The sequence below is a fragment of the Ambystoma mexicanum genome, chromosome 6q, assembly GCF_040938575.1.
Source record: "Ambystoma mexicanum isolate Mex_15411 chromosome 6q, UKY_AmexF1_1, whole genome shotgun sequence".
NCBI lineage: Eukaryota > Metazoa > Chordata > Amphibia > Caudata > Ambystomatidae > Ambystoma > Ambystoma mexicanum.
Window position 1 is genome coordinate 16,485,582 of NC_090937.1, and position 15,384 is coordinate 16,500,965.

A 15,384-nucleotide genomic window follows, 5' to 3' on the forward strand; every position below is an offset into this window, starting at 1 on the left:
TGCACCGGCTGCTGGCGGAATGGGTGCCCTGATCAATATCCTGGATGGGGAGGATAAATGCCCTCAAAATTGAGATTTTGCCAAACATCCTGTACTATTTCACAGCCCGCCAGCGGGGGTTCCCCAAGGTTTCTTCAGGACCCTTCAAAAACATGTGGGGCATTTATTTGGAACCGCAAGAGAATCAAGGTAGCTATGATGATGCAAATGTCTCCCGGAAGCAAGGGAGGGCTGTGAGGGCCAAACTTCTGCCTCTGTTTCATTGCAGCTCAAATCACAGTGATCTGGGATTGGTTCAGGGGCAATCGCAGGAAGGTCTGGTTTCGAATGGACAGCGTAGTGGTGGGCTCGCTGCTGGACGAGGTGTTGTAGCGACCCAAGGGGGATAGACTTGCAAATGTGTACCGTAGCACAATAGGGGCCCTAATGGGGGACTCATGGGATGAGCTGGTGCAGAGGGTGAACTTGACCACCTTCCTCTCCCAGCACGGTTTAGGAATCCCCAGTTCACACCGGGTATGGGAAGGCGTGCCTTCAATGGGTGGGAGGCAGCAGGGTGCTGCAAACTACGTGGCACGTTCTCGGGTCAGGACATTAAATCCTTTGCACAGTGCAAGCAGGACTTCGGGATAGATGAGGGGGAGAGGTATCACTACTCCCAACTGAGGCACTGGCTTACGAACCCAATGGTCAGGTCAGCGGCCACCAGGTATCTCACGCCCTTTGAACGGTTTGCAACAATAGACAGAGGTACAGGCATTTGGTAGGAGTGTTATATGTGATTATAGCAGAAGGGGCAAGGAGCTAGGCATGGCACTGTAGGGAGCAGTGGGAAACTGCAGTGAGGCAGCAGCTGGAGGGGGAATGTTGGACTCCGTTATGGGCAGATATCCCCAAGCTCACGCAGGCCATTCAGATTCAGGAGATGTGGGTTAAGATAATGGTCCAATGGCATCTCACCCAAGAAAAACAACATGAATTCTAACCAACTGCGTCAGCGCTCTGCTGTGGGGGTGGGGGGGGGGGTTGGGGAACTGGGATTGTGGAAGCATATCTTGTGGGAGTGCCCAGTCATACAGCCTTATTGAGACATGAACTGAGCAGCAATGAATAGTATTTTTGGGAGTCAGATGCCGGACAACACAGTGATGGCAATCCTGGGAATGGGCAGGATTCTGGAAAATCTACCCTTGAAAGCTCAAAGAAAGACATACGTCATCCTGATAGTGACAAAATGCTGAAGAACAAGACATGCACCGACCATTGCCGGCTGGTAACCCTGTGCTGCACTCCTCGCGGGAACTAGTCCCAAGTAGTAATTCTGCCTTGTAGAGACTAAAGACTCCCTTGCGGGAATATTTGTTCGACAAGGCTCAGTTTTCAACAATCTTCAGAGTGGTGTTATTGGCTTGATCTAATGTTCAAATAGTCAACCGGGGGGGGGCGTGGCCAACGAGCGACCGATGTAGACGCGTGCTCGCTGAGCTCCCGGTGCCGCCAACACATCCTGCCAAATCCTGGGGGAATTTGACTTGCGACACTCCTGCAAAATTACGAAAAGTTGGCCGACAGACAGCACGACACATTGCAGTTGCTCCCGTAACAAAACGGAGGCCGGAGGCGAAGATAACTGCGGCGGAAGGTGATAGAGCGTGGCACCCGCCGAACTCGATCCAAGATGGCCGACAGTGACTTGGGATAGTGCGCCACTGACATCCGGCACGAAGAACAGCGCCATACAGGAGGAGCGAACGGTTGATGGGAAGGCAGTGACCAGCCGTACGCGCTCCGCTCCGCGTTGAGCGCCCGCCAACTCAGAACAAGGGGCGACAGACAGCGACCGAAAGGACGGAGAGGCACGTGATTGGGCGCGCGAAACGGTGAGGAGCAGGGTGGGCGGGAGGCAGTGGTTGCGAGCAGCTTTCCCGCTTGCCCGCTCCCAGAAAATCCCCGCGACTACTCGCTTGTGATTAGATCGAGAGTTAAATCCGGCCCACGCACAACGCTACTAGAATCATCAAGGCGGATCCTCATCGAAGTTGTGACTGCAACGGTCATGGGCAAGGACAAGAGCAGGAGAGGCACGACGCAAAGCAAAATGGAACAATACGCGGTGCCCACACTGGCCACGGAGCCGACACAGGAGAGATCGGCAATTACTGAAGATGAGGAACCCGAACCCTCTCTCAAAGACATTATGAACGCCATAGCCAACTCCAGAACCGTTATGGAGATTAAAATGGACGGCATCAGCACAGAAGTGTCCCTCCTACGCCATGACTTGCAGAAACTCACGTCCCGCACGGGAGAGGCGGAAACCCGCATATCCAACACGGAAGATGGCCTCCGAAACATCCATCAACAGATGACCAGAGTACTGCAACGTGTTAAGACTCTAGAGGAACGGGTGGAGGAAGGAGAGGGGCGCTCTAGACGGAACAATATACGAATCCTGGGATTACCTGAGAAAAGTGAAGGCCCCTCCATGGAACTATTCCTTGAACAACTACTCATGGACCTATACGCCCCAAAGAAGTTTTCGAAACTTTTCTCCATTGAACGTGCACATCGAGTCCCAACAGGCAGACCAACGCCTGGGGCCCCACCCCGCACTGTGATTGCCAAAATCCTAAATTACAGAGATCGCGACACGATACTGCAAATGGCCAGATCCAAGGGAGCCACGACCTACAACGGCGCGAAAATCGCTTTCTTCCCGGATTTCACCAGGGAAGTACAAAGAGCACGCCAATCATTTGACCAGCTTAAGAAGAAGCTACAGACCCAAAACATCAAATATGGTCTCCTGTTCCCGGCACAGCTGAAAATTTACCATAATGGTACAACCGTGCACTTTAATGACCCAAAGGATGCATGGAATTGGGCAGAAAATAACCTGGAGGGAGATTGGGGCCCCACAAATAGAAGGGAACGTGAACGAAATAGACCGCGCCCGGACAGATCCCCGAATGCACAACCACTACAAGGCCAGGATGGACTACCACCAAGAGAAGCCGACTGAAGTGTGCGGACGCATGCTGATAGCAATGCACTGTCAGAGCTTTTTCCCCCCCCCCACATTGAAGAAATGGCGGCTCGAGCGGGGGCCCCCCCCTCGACAAAGGTAATAGGACCAGCGCCGAGCAACGGCGACAGAATCGCAAATAAGTTATATCTAATGTATTGATTGTTTGTTCGGTCTGAGCAGACCCTTGTCAGGCTCGGCCTAATGTTGGGGCGACAGGTACTTCCAGTTGGGGTGGAGTATGGGGAGGGTACGAGGGAGTTTGTGTTTATGACAGAGTTTATTTGTTTGGTTTGCTGCTCTAAGATCAATGCGCGCAATAGGCTGGGGTCGGGTTCCAGGGGGGCGGATAAGGGGCAATGCCCGGAGATACACACAACATTACCCGGCATGTCCGATTCCCGACCACCATGACTGACCACACCGCTGAAAGCAAGAACAGGTCTATTAAGATAATGACCTGGAATGTGAATGGGCTAGGCAGCAGTATCAAGAGACGCCTTGTACTCCAATATTTGAACCGTTATACGCCCGATGTAGCCTTCCTAACCGAAACGCACCTGGCGGGCACTAACTGCAACCTCTTCAAGCGAACTAATTACCGCATCGCGATACACTCAGGTTTCTCCATGGGAGCTAGGGGAGTGCTGATCCTCGTGCACAAACGACTTCCACTGACCCTCTCAGCCGTCACACAGGACACAGGAGGTAGATTCGTTCACATAACCGCGACTCTTTGGGAGCGGCCTATATCCATGCTAGCCGTATATGCACCACCTACCTTACTCACTGCACTACTTGAAGATATAACGCCAATGCTGGCGGCGGACTCCTCGAGCTTGATGGTGGTGGGGGGAGATTTCAACGAGGTCATGCACCCAGAACTTGACCGAACACACATCCGCTCGAGAAATCCAGCTACGCATACCAAACTAGCCACGTTCGCCGACGCAATAGGCCTGAAAGATGTGTGGAGACATTTGCATCCTGGCACGAGAGAATACTCTTTCCTCTCCGGAGCACACGCCTCATTATCTAGACTTGATTACTTTTTTCTCCCGATCTCCGAATTACATCTAGCAACCGATGCACACCTCCTACCCAGAGGTATATCGGACCACTCCCCGCTCGTAATGGTGCTCAATACACACAGGCCGATTCCCCCACCCACGTGGAGGCTAAACAATTATTATCTGGGCTTCCCCGACCTAGTCGAACATATCAAAAAAGGAACAGAATCATACTTTGAACTGAACACAACCTCAGTGGATAGCCCTGTAACATTGTGGGAGGCATACAAACCCGTACTGAGAGGGGAACTCATATCCTAGATCGCAGCCCATAGGAAAAAACACGCCGCGGCGATCCGGGCGGCCGAAAAGCGAGTACAAGAGGCAGAGGTAGCTCATCTATCCCAAGACCTCCCAGAATCCCATCGCGAATTACAGCTAGCACAAAAACAGTTTCAAAACGTCGCCCTGGACAATGCCAAACAGGCACACGCAGCGATGCGGGCCAGAGTGTTCGAAACCGGGGATAAGGCAGGCAAAATGTTGGCGTGGCTGGAGAGGCGTGACGAGGGGCTCCGACATGTTAGAGCGATCAGAACACAGGGGAATACACTAGTGACAGCGGACCGTGACATAGCGGAAGAGTTCGCAAGCTACTACAAGGAACTCTATGGACCGCCAATCTCCCCCATTGACATTACACCCATCTCGGGAATCACCCTTCCCTCCCTGACACCTGAACAAAGAGCCCTGCTAGAAACCGACATATCGGAGAATGAATTGTCTGCAGCCATAGCCGACCTTCAACCCGGGAAAACCCCGGGACCCAACGGCCTTCCTGTCGAGGTATGGAAGAAAATAGGCACGAGCGTAATTACACCACACTTGCTGAAAATGTATGAAACCTCCCGTAACAAAGGGTCCCTCCCACAGGACCTGAGACAGGCCACCATAGTGGTCATACCCAAGGCGGACAAACCCCCAGAGTGCTGCAGTTCGTATAGGCCCATTTCCCTTATCAATACAGAAACCAAAATCTTAGCGACAACCTTAGCCAATAGATTGCAGCAAGTTATACCCTCCTTGATCCACCCGGATCAGTGTGGTTTTATGCCGCAGAGATCCACGCGGATGAATATACATCGATTATTCATGGCGATGGAGAATGCGACCACCATCCGAGACCCGTTGGCCCTGTTGGCCGTAGACTTCGAGAAGGCCTTTGACTCTATCAGGTGGGATGCGATCTGGGAGATAATGCATAGGATGGGATTCGGGCCCCAGTTTATGAGCTGGGTTAAATTATTGTACAAATCCCCGCTAGCCGTCACGAAAGTGAATGGTCACGTGTCAGGCCCCTTTGAAATCGGCACAGGAACCAGACAAGGATGCCCACTGTCGGCCATGATATTCGCAATAGCGATTGAACCACTCGCTATACTGTTAAGAACAAACGAAACCTGGAAGGGATTTAGATGGTCTGAAGCCTGGGAAGATAAGGTGTCCCTATACGCGGACGACTTATTGGTTTACTTACAAGACCCGGTCAGATCCTGCCCCATAGTGACTGATTTACTGCAGAAATACGGCTCCTTCAGTGGCCTGAAAGTAAACTGGGACAAATCCACCTTATTCCCACTTAAACAAGAGGGAGACTCGATCCCGCCCCAATGTCCCTACCGGGTAGAAAGGGAACAATTCAAATACCTAGGTATTCTAATAACAAATAAGCTGACTGATTATGTGCCCAGAAACCTGTACCCAGTCATGACAAGATTTGCAGAGGACGCCCGTCACTGGTCATCCCTCCCGCTGACACTACTGGGTAGAGCTGCACTCTTCAAAATGATGACCCTACCCCGCCTACTCTACATATTACAAAATGCCCCATTACACATCCCTTCAAACATATTTAGGAAAATAGACCAGACACTCCGCAGACTGCTGTGGAATAACGGTCATCCACGCATAGCCCTAGCTACACTCCAAAGATCCATATGGGAGGGCGGAATAGGACTACCCCGAATGCAAACATACTATTGGGCCAGTCAATTGATGAAAGTGAATGACCAACTACACGGCGACACCGATGCACCACACAACAAATCTCTAGAGTCGGACACTCCTGGAAAACCCATCATGCTGTACCTTTATAAGAAAAGAGACCGCGCGGCTACTCCCAACATGCGCGCACAGCTAACACAAATCTGGACAGACGCACACAAGTTCGTGGGATGGGGCGACAAACTATCGCAGGCCCAACCTCTGTGGAACAACAAGAACCTTCCAGGTGTATACACGCTCCCCAGGTGGCCGAACTGGTCCCGGCAAGGTCCGCCCATCTTGGGAGACGTTGTGAAAGATAACACCATGGTCCCTTTTGCAGAGCTGGCTCTCCGACTTGGACTTCCCCAAACCGAACATTACCACTATGCTCAACTACAACACGCACTACGAAACATCCTCCCCGAAGTGAGCCCCCTACCGGACTTCACCCCCATTGAGAGAAATTTACTCCCGGAACCAATTACCCGGAGAGTGACATCGGTTCTGTATAGTGCCATAAGTTCCTTTGGCACACCAGATCTACTGTCGCTGCGGACCAAGTGGGAATCGGACGTGGGGGCCATACTGCCGGAGGAATGGGTCATGACATTGATGTTCCCTAGGGAGATAGCGATTTCATCAAGGCTTAGATTGGTTCAATTAAAGATATTACACAGAGTATACTATCCCAGGGTGGCCCTACACAGATGGGGAAGAATAGATGATCCGAACTGCCTGCGATGCAAAACGGAAGAGGGTACCTTTTTCCACATCGTATGGGATTGCACACATATACAACCACTTTGGGAGGCATGCTGTGCGGAACTCTCTAGAGTTATGGGGAAAACAGTTCCCAGAAACCCTAAGCTACTACTATTGGGGATAGATGATGAAATTGACCTATCTAGATATGAAAAACTGCTCTTGTTCACCACCACCACACTTTTGAAAAGGAACATTGCTCAAAAATGGGGCTCGGACCAAATACCGAGCTATGAACAATGGAGAACGGATGTGGACATCTGTGTCGCAACGGAATACAGAGTATACGCGGCCAGAGGATGCCCGGCAAAAGCCCTGAAAGTGTGGAGGAAATGGGAAGATGCCCAATGAGGATTATAAAACAACTGGACGCTGCCTGCGGGCTCAACTAAAACTGTCCCCCCCCCCTTTTTTCTTTTGCAAACATATGTGTACAACATCTGAAACAGCCAGTAACCCTCTCCGGCAATGCGCATGTATTGATTGTTTACGTTGTTTATTTGTTTAACCTTGTTTTTTCCTAAAAACACCAATAAAATGTGTTATTAAAAAAAAAAAAATAGTCAACCGGGTACATTCGGCCCTATCTAGCTGCGAGTCTCCAACCAAGAATGAATCCGGCTGAGAACAAACAGGTGTGAGGCAGACCCGATTGTCATTACATCATATCGCCAACAGATTTGATAAACAGATTTAATTTACACCACACCAATACCTTAGATGGGTGTAGAAAAACTAATTTAATTCACAGATTAGTTCACACAAGTCAGTTTGTAATTCAAAAACAAAAGACAGCATTTCAATTGAGCTAAAAAAAATGCTCTAAAACAAACTGTGTGCGGTAAAGTACAAAAGTAAAGTACACTTCATCTCAGTATAACATGATAGAGTAATTCATATACAAGACAGTTGTCAAATTTGTATTTCACTGCTTCTGAGCCTTTACATTCACTCTGCTCAGAGGTTTTTCTAAAGACACTCCTATTGAGTAATCAGTGCCAACGCGTTTCGGATTATTGGAAATCCATCTTCAGGGCAGGACGTGTTTTAGTTTCAACAAAATTCAGTAGGGATTCCTACAAAGTATAAGGATACACTCATTAGATTTATATAGAGTTTGGAGGAACTCGATAGGTAACTCTCCTAAATGGAGATAATTCATGACCACCTGTATGATATAAGTGGCATAGCAAAACAGTTTGTAAGTATTAGATCAAGGGTGCAGAGTCAAACTCTAAAGTGCTGTTAATATAATTCATCATGACTCACCCGGTCAAAAGACCCAAATGTCTCGCCGGGTGCAATGGCTGTATCGGGCTGTGGCTCCGACAATGCGTAACTGGAGGTTTGGAGAAAAAGGAGAGGGGGGTGATATTAGATTGTACGCTCTCAAGCCAGATAGGCTGTAATCAACGTAAGCTTCGGAGTGGGCTGTTGGCCACTATTCTCGGATCAGTGCTAATTACATAATTCAACAATTGTGATCAGTAATTGCCTGCATTTACTTGAAACTTACTTGTAAGGGAATTGCCTGCGGGACGCCGAATGAAGCCGCCCGTCACAAGGACGTGCTGCACTGTTCTCCCAAGCAAAGTAGGTTGCCATGGGAGCAGCCGCGCACGCGCCATCTTCGTATGGGACATCGTATCATGGGCGCGATCATAGTACGTAAAACAATCGTGTCTTTATTAGATCCTTTCATAAGGCTCGACTAGGTTGTCTATTCTCAAACGATCCTGTTGGTCCAACCACACTCTGTGTGTAGCGACTAAACTCCTAAGGCATATACTGAGGGCAGACGCGGTGCTGCGCGTGCGTGCCATAGCTACTGTTGCTAGGGACGTGCACGGAGCATGCGCCGCGTTGCCGTTCTTGTGTAGTGTATCCACATCCCTTCCAAGATCTGCGTGCAGGTAAGACTGGCTTAATAACTAATAACACCATCCAGTATGATGAGTCAATTCGATCTGGTACGCCGGGTCTAGTGAAATTATTCGGAGAGCAGGTATACCTGGATGAAGAGTGGCGGGGAGCGGGGCAAAACGGCAGTCAGAAACTGCTTAGTGCCCCTACCCCCGCTTGATTACAGAAGAGTGACAGTCTTCACAGGTGGGTCGATGCTCAGGCACCTGCCTGCATCGTACCCTCACAGACTGTCAAACAAGTTGTCAACAATGATCAGGATAGTTATTTTCGTAAAACTATACTCTCCATTGCACCTTGAGTAATATACTTTGTAGCAATCAGTATTCGAATCTGCTAGAGGATTCAACTGGTCACCCTGCTGGTTGTGCCGTTCACATTCTTGAATGAGTGATACAGTTGCTGAAGAATCACATCGCCATACCACAGGTCCATCATGTTACAGAGTTATTCAATGAAACTCCTGGTACTGAGCAGTTCACATTCTGCAGGACCACAGCCAGAATCAAAACATTGAGTTGTATGTGTAGGGGTCAAAATGAAAGCCCTGCATACTTATTGTTGCTTAGATGAAAATTCATAGTATTACGCACTCTTGTTCAGAGGTATGATATCTCAACAAACTAGGCATTACTCAGTTAAAAACACCATTAAAAGCACAAAAACTGGAACATGGAATGCATTAGAGAAAACACATTAAATCAAATTCACAATTCATGCCCCTTGGGCTGAGGCAATCCAAAAGGTCAATCCAACTAATCTCCCACTGGAGTAGTCTCTTTTGTACATCTCCCCCTCTCGGACCCAGTTTGACTTGTTCTAAAATCATACATTTCAATTGGGCAATAGAATGTCTCGCTTCCACAAAGTGCGTTGCCACAGGTGATCTCAAGTTTTTGGTCCGGATGTTGGACTTATGCTCAGTCCATCGCAATTTTGCCTTTGTTGTGGTGATCCCCATATAATAATAACCGCAGGGGCACTTCAGGGCGTAGACTACATTTGTAGAATCACAGGTGCATGAATGTTTGAGTATAATGGGTTTGCCTGTGTGTGGGTGCGAGATTATATTGCCTGGTATGATGTTGCTGCAATGTTGACAGTTATGACATGGTTGAGTGCCCTTGTGCTTAGGCTGTACACGCAAGAGTAGTAGGCAGATCTGCTCCGACTAAGCTGTTTCGTAAAGCATTGCTGTTTCTGTAAGCAAAAATCGGAAGATCTTGGAAGAGTGGTTGTGTCCGTGGGTCCATTTGCAACATTGGCCAGTTTCTTTGAATAATACTCCGGATTTTCTTGCTCTGTGCTGAGTATGTGGTGACATACACCATGGAATCATCTTTCTTGGTGTTCTTGGGTGTGGGCAGGGTGTCCCTTTCAATAGTCGCCACTTTCTCCTCAATTTGTGATAGTTTGGTGGGATTATATCCGCTCTCTCTAAATTTTTGACATAGTGAAGCTGACTGTCTCTGATATTCTGTGCTCTCTGAGATATTCTGCCGGTAGCGTAAGAACTGGCTCAGAGGAACTCTGTCAATCGTCCTTCGAGGATGGAAACTTGTTGCCGTAAAAGGCTGTTTCTATCGGTAGTTTTGGTGAAAATTCTTGTCTCCAGACGGTTTTCTTTGACATAAAGTTCAACATCCAAAAAATTGATCAGTGTTTTACTCGTCTGGGTAGTGAATTTAATCCTCGGGTGCATAGCATTCATCATAGTAAAAAAATCCTTCAATTCATCATCTGGGCCTGACCAGATGCCGAACACATCATCGATATATCTTATATAGATGGTCAGATGCCTTAAACACCTTGCCGATGTCAGAATGTGCTCTTCTTCCAGATAGTACATACATGTGTTTGCGTATGCTGGGGCCATATCGGCCCCCATGCTGGTCCCTGAAACTTGAAGATAGAATTTGTCTTTAAATCGAAAGAAGTTGTTCATCGGCACCAATTTGAGCAGTGTCAATACAAATAATTTGTCGCCTTGGCAGTTATCGCTCCTTAGAAGTAGCCATTCCACTGCTTCTAGTCCAGCCGCATGTACGATGTTGGTGTAGAGAGAGGTCACATCCATAGTAAAGAGGGTATCCCTTGTGTTAACAAATTCAACCTCCTTCAATTTCGTTAAGAAATGGGTAGTGTCCTTAATGTAAGTCGGGATTTCTTGTATGAGTGGTTGTAGGATTTTATCCAAATACTTTGCCAATGGCTCCAATATGCTCTCAGTTGCCGCTATAATGGGACAAACGGGGGGGATCGGTAAGTCTTTTGTGAATCTTCGGGAGAATATATATCACCGGAGTAATGGGGTGTGTTTTTTCTAGGAATCTACGTGTTTTCTCGGAGATCACCTCTCTTGTTTCCGCCTCATCCAATACTTCCTTGATCAGATCCCTCACTTGTTCCATTGGATTATAGTCGAGACATTTGGGTCTTTTGACCGGGTGAGTCATGATGAATTATATTAACAGCACTTTAGAGTTTGACTCTGCACCCTTGATCTAATACTTACAAACTGTTTTGCTATGTCACTTATATCATACAGGTGGTCATGAATTACCTCTGCTTACCAAGGAAAGCAGGTCAGTCTATCTTCATTTAGGAGAGTTACCTATCGAGTTCCTCCAAACTCTATATAAATCTAATGAGTGTATCCTTATACTTTGTAGGAATCCCTACCGAATTTTGTTGAAACTAAAACACGTCCTGCCCTGAAGATGGATTTCCAATAATCCGAAACGCGTTGGCACCGATTACTCAATAGGAGTGTCTTTAGAAAAACTTCTGAGCAGAGTGAATGTAAAGGCTCAGAAGCAGTGAAATACAAATTTGACAACTGTCTTGTATATGAATTACTCTATCATGTTATACTGAGATGAAGTGTACTTTACTTTTGGACTTTACCACACACAGTTTGTTTTAGAGCATTCTTTTAGCTCAATTGAAATGCTGTTCTTTGTTTTTGAATTACAAACTGACTTGTATGAACTAATCTGTGAATTAAATTAGTTTTTTTTACACACATCTAAGGTATTGGTGTGGTGTAAATTAAATCTGTTCAAATATGTTGGTGATATGATGTAATGACAATCGGGTCTGCCTCACACCTGTTTGTTCTCAGCCGGATTAATTCTTGGTTGGAGACTCACAGCTAGACAGGGCCGAACCCGGTTGACTATTGGAACATTAGATCAAGCCAATCACACCACTCTGAATACTGTTGAAAACTGCGTCTTGTCAAACAAATATTCCCACGAGGGAGTCTTTAGTCTTGGGACTAGTTCCCGCGAGGAGTGCAGCACAGGATTACCGGCCGGCAACAGTCGGTGCATGTCTTGTTCTTCAGTATTTTGAATCTCGAGTGGCCTCGAGCTTCTCCCTGCTGCACCTGAAATATTATATACTTGAATGACACAGAGTACCTAAGACCCTTAGGGCAAATTTACCTATAGTAAACTCTAATTATTGTTGGTAGTGCCTCCCAACCAATCTCTTTTCAGTGACAAAATGCTGCCCCCACAGAACACAAATGGGCTAGTAAAATCTGGAACTTTGTGGCACTGGAGTGGGTGACCTATTTGATTCAAGGGGATCACCAAAGGTTTCTCTCAGACTGGGATACTGTCGTGCATCCCCTGCAGGGGGACTCGCGGGCCAAATGGTTCCCGAGGGAAAATGAGATTGCTGGGGCTCGTGTGAGTACTCGCTCCACTTAGGGAGGGCACCTTCACAGGAAGATGGGAGGAGATATGGCGGAAGTTTCTAGGGGAGACAAGGACTATGGAGGGTTCTCAAATGGTGCAAGGGCCTGTACAACGGCTGGCGAGAGAGCTGGCCACTCAAAGAAACTTGGGACCGGGAGCCATCGACATAGTTTATGGACTCGGGTAGGGGGACAGGACTGGGTGCATTGTTGGTTACATGTGTTGGGATCGAGGGGGCCAGAGGGGAGAAGGTGGGGGCCGAGAAGGGATGGGTAGGAGGGGTTACATGGGTTCGTACTGTTGAAAATGCCAATAAAATAACAATTTTAAGAAAGTGCATTGTTACTGTGCTGCACTCACCAGCCAACATCAGCTCCCTGGCCCAGCACAAACACACCAACACACACACACACACACATTATTTGACTCCACATTCACTCGCTTATTCACACACAGCATTCACTCACTCATTGCATAAGAGGATCATAAGTGACCTACCCATACTGTCACAGGTTTTGAGTTTTCTCACCGGTTTATGTTGCCTTGCGGGATCCTTCGCCGAGGTTTTCTTCTGTGCTGTTTGGGTCTTGTATAAACCCGCTCGGCCGTCGTCGGATTCCAGGATTCGTTCAGCTTCTTCGTCCGTGATCAAGGGAAATCCAGGAAGGAAGAGTGCACACGGGAGAGGTGTGCGTGGTACGCGGAAAGAACAGGTACAAGGAAAGGGAAGGAGAAGGTCTGGGAATTAGAGCAGCAACTCAGTTCCAGGAGCACAACGCGACGCATGTCTAGCCTCAGCTAACGAAAGCGTTGAGACGCGCGGGGGCGTGGTTAATTTATGGAACGTGCTGCATGGACGTAAAGGTCGATAAACCGCGTTCTGCGAATACGGCCATGTTGGGTGTACTACAGCGAGTATCCCCAGATGTGCCAGGGACCAGGAGGACCAAAAGGGGCGTGATCGATGGATCATGACACATACATTTTATATCCCCCTGCACCTGTACCAAATTTGGCACAGGGAAATGTTTTTCCCCCCTTTGCTTTGAAAAGTGCACCTCTTTTGAAATTCAAGAGTTACTTGAAAATGCCCAGAACCCTCTTTCCAGCCTATGCCTTGCACAGTTGTGCATTTGGTGGGAAACGAGCACCTCAATGTGCACAACTATGAAGCAGACATTTAAATGTGCTTTGTGCACGGTTCCCCACCTTTTTGGCGCAAGTGAAGTGAATGAGCATCCCATCAGTTGCACCAAACACGTTTTTAAAATCGTGGCACAATGGTTTATCCCTACTGATCAGTTCTTTACGGTGTACGTTCATTTCAGATAGTGTGGTTCGAGGTGTCAGAGGTGAATACGGAATGGGAAAGGACAGACGAGAAGGAAAGGGTGCATGGGGTTTTTACTTCTGCAGTCATTAACCCCAGATTTGCTCATGAGCAGGTATTATGTTAAAAATACTGCGACTGGAATCGTTAGCCCCAAAGTACGTACTGTGCAGAGCAGGCACTTTGTTGTAAGCCCCAGGGCAGGTATTCTGTCATATGTAATGGATTTGCAGTTACTGTGTCAGGAATCGGTATCCCAGAGTTGGTACCGTGTCTGTAATTATTTGCCCCAGGGTAGGTATTGTCAGATGTAGCTGATGAGCAGGTACGACGTACTGTATCGGAAGTCATTGGCTGCAGAGCAGGTATTGTGTCTGCACTTTTTCGCGATGTGATGGGCTTTTACCATTAGCGCTAGAGAAGGTAGTGTCTGCCGATATTCATCGGGGTGTTGTTTCTGTGTCTGCAGCCATTAGACCTAGAACAGACACTGTGCCTGCAGTCATTATCCACAGGAAAGTACTGGATCTGCATCCATTAGCCCTGTGGAATCATTACGTTCAGAGTAGACACTGGAACTGGAGACAGTACACGCCTGCAATCATTTGCCGGGGCAGGTATTATTATTATTATTATTATTATATATGTAGTCACTTACACCACAGCAGGGTCTGTGTAGTGGCTGAACAGCAGTTACTGTGTCTGCGAGCATTCCAGAGCCGGACTGTAAATGACCTTCGAAGCAGCTACTGTGTCTACGATACCAACAACAAGCTGCCCAGTGTAATTTCAAAACCAGATGTTTAGAGTTTAAAAAGTCACGTTCTTATGTTTAATTTCAACATGTGATAAGTACAATACAACGAATTACAGCTTCAGCCCCTCACTTCAACGTGCATTTCCAGAGGTTGCAAATGGGCTCCTCTTGTCAATGTAACAACAAAGGGGTAAGAACGTTTTAAGTTACTGGATGCTAAAAGAAATGCATATAAAATTCACTACAAGAACTGGATCGCATGCACTCACCTGATGCTGCCTGGATCAGGAAATTCGCGTTTCGTAAAGGGAGGCCTTATGGTGCTTTCGTTATCAATTATACATTTAAAGTCCTTATGAGAACCGGCAGAATTGTGTGTTTGTTTAAAAGTTTGCCGATACTTTCTAAAATACCTTTACAGCGTCATGACGTTTTCTATTTAATTTTTTTGACGTTTACATGCAGGACGTCTACGTGCTTAGGAATGGAATCAAGGAGGAAGGAGCACTCCATGCTGCGTACGGGCAGGTGTTTGTTTTTGTTGTGTGTCTATAAGGTGCTTATACATCTCAGAAGTGTTTCAAAGCTCCAAGTATATTTAGGTGCCAGTGGGTGTGTTTTTCCTATTTTTGTTGCAGCAACAGCGGATCTTTGTCTTCTTGGCTGGTAAGTATTATGCCCATCCCCTGCTCTCTCCGCCCTCAAACAGAAGTGATTTATATCCGCGCTGTGCACGCTAAAGGAATTTCAGGGCATGTGTTTTTTTCCAAATTCGGCTGCTAGCAGCAAGTCGGATTGTACACGCCATCTTTCTTCACCCTTAT

At 47.5% G+C, this 15,384-nt stretch overlaps 1 protein-coding gene across 6 annotated transcripts in view; it reads right to left on the minus strand.

Annotated features, from left to right (window-relative positions):
* SLC25A51 (solute carrier family 25 member 51) overlaps nt 1–14,959 on the minus strand; it is a 196,154-nt gene extending 181,195 nt beyond the window's left edge. For 2 of the 6 annotated variants that reach the window (XM_069630374.1, XM_069630378.1), the window contains exons 1-2: nt 14,830–14,959; nt 13,003–13,109 (exon numbers count right to left, since the gene is read on the minus strand). The gene's annotated coding sequence lies outside the window, so the exon portion shown is untranslated. Of the gene's footprint in view, nt 1–12,971; nt 13,110–14,461; nt 14,482–14,829 lie in introns of those variants that run through there. The other 4 variants (XM_069630379.1, XM_069630376.1, XM_069630375.1 and 1 more) reach the window with 4 other exon arrangements.
* Nucleotides 14,960–15,384: the final 425 nt, after the last annotated feature.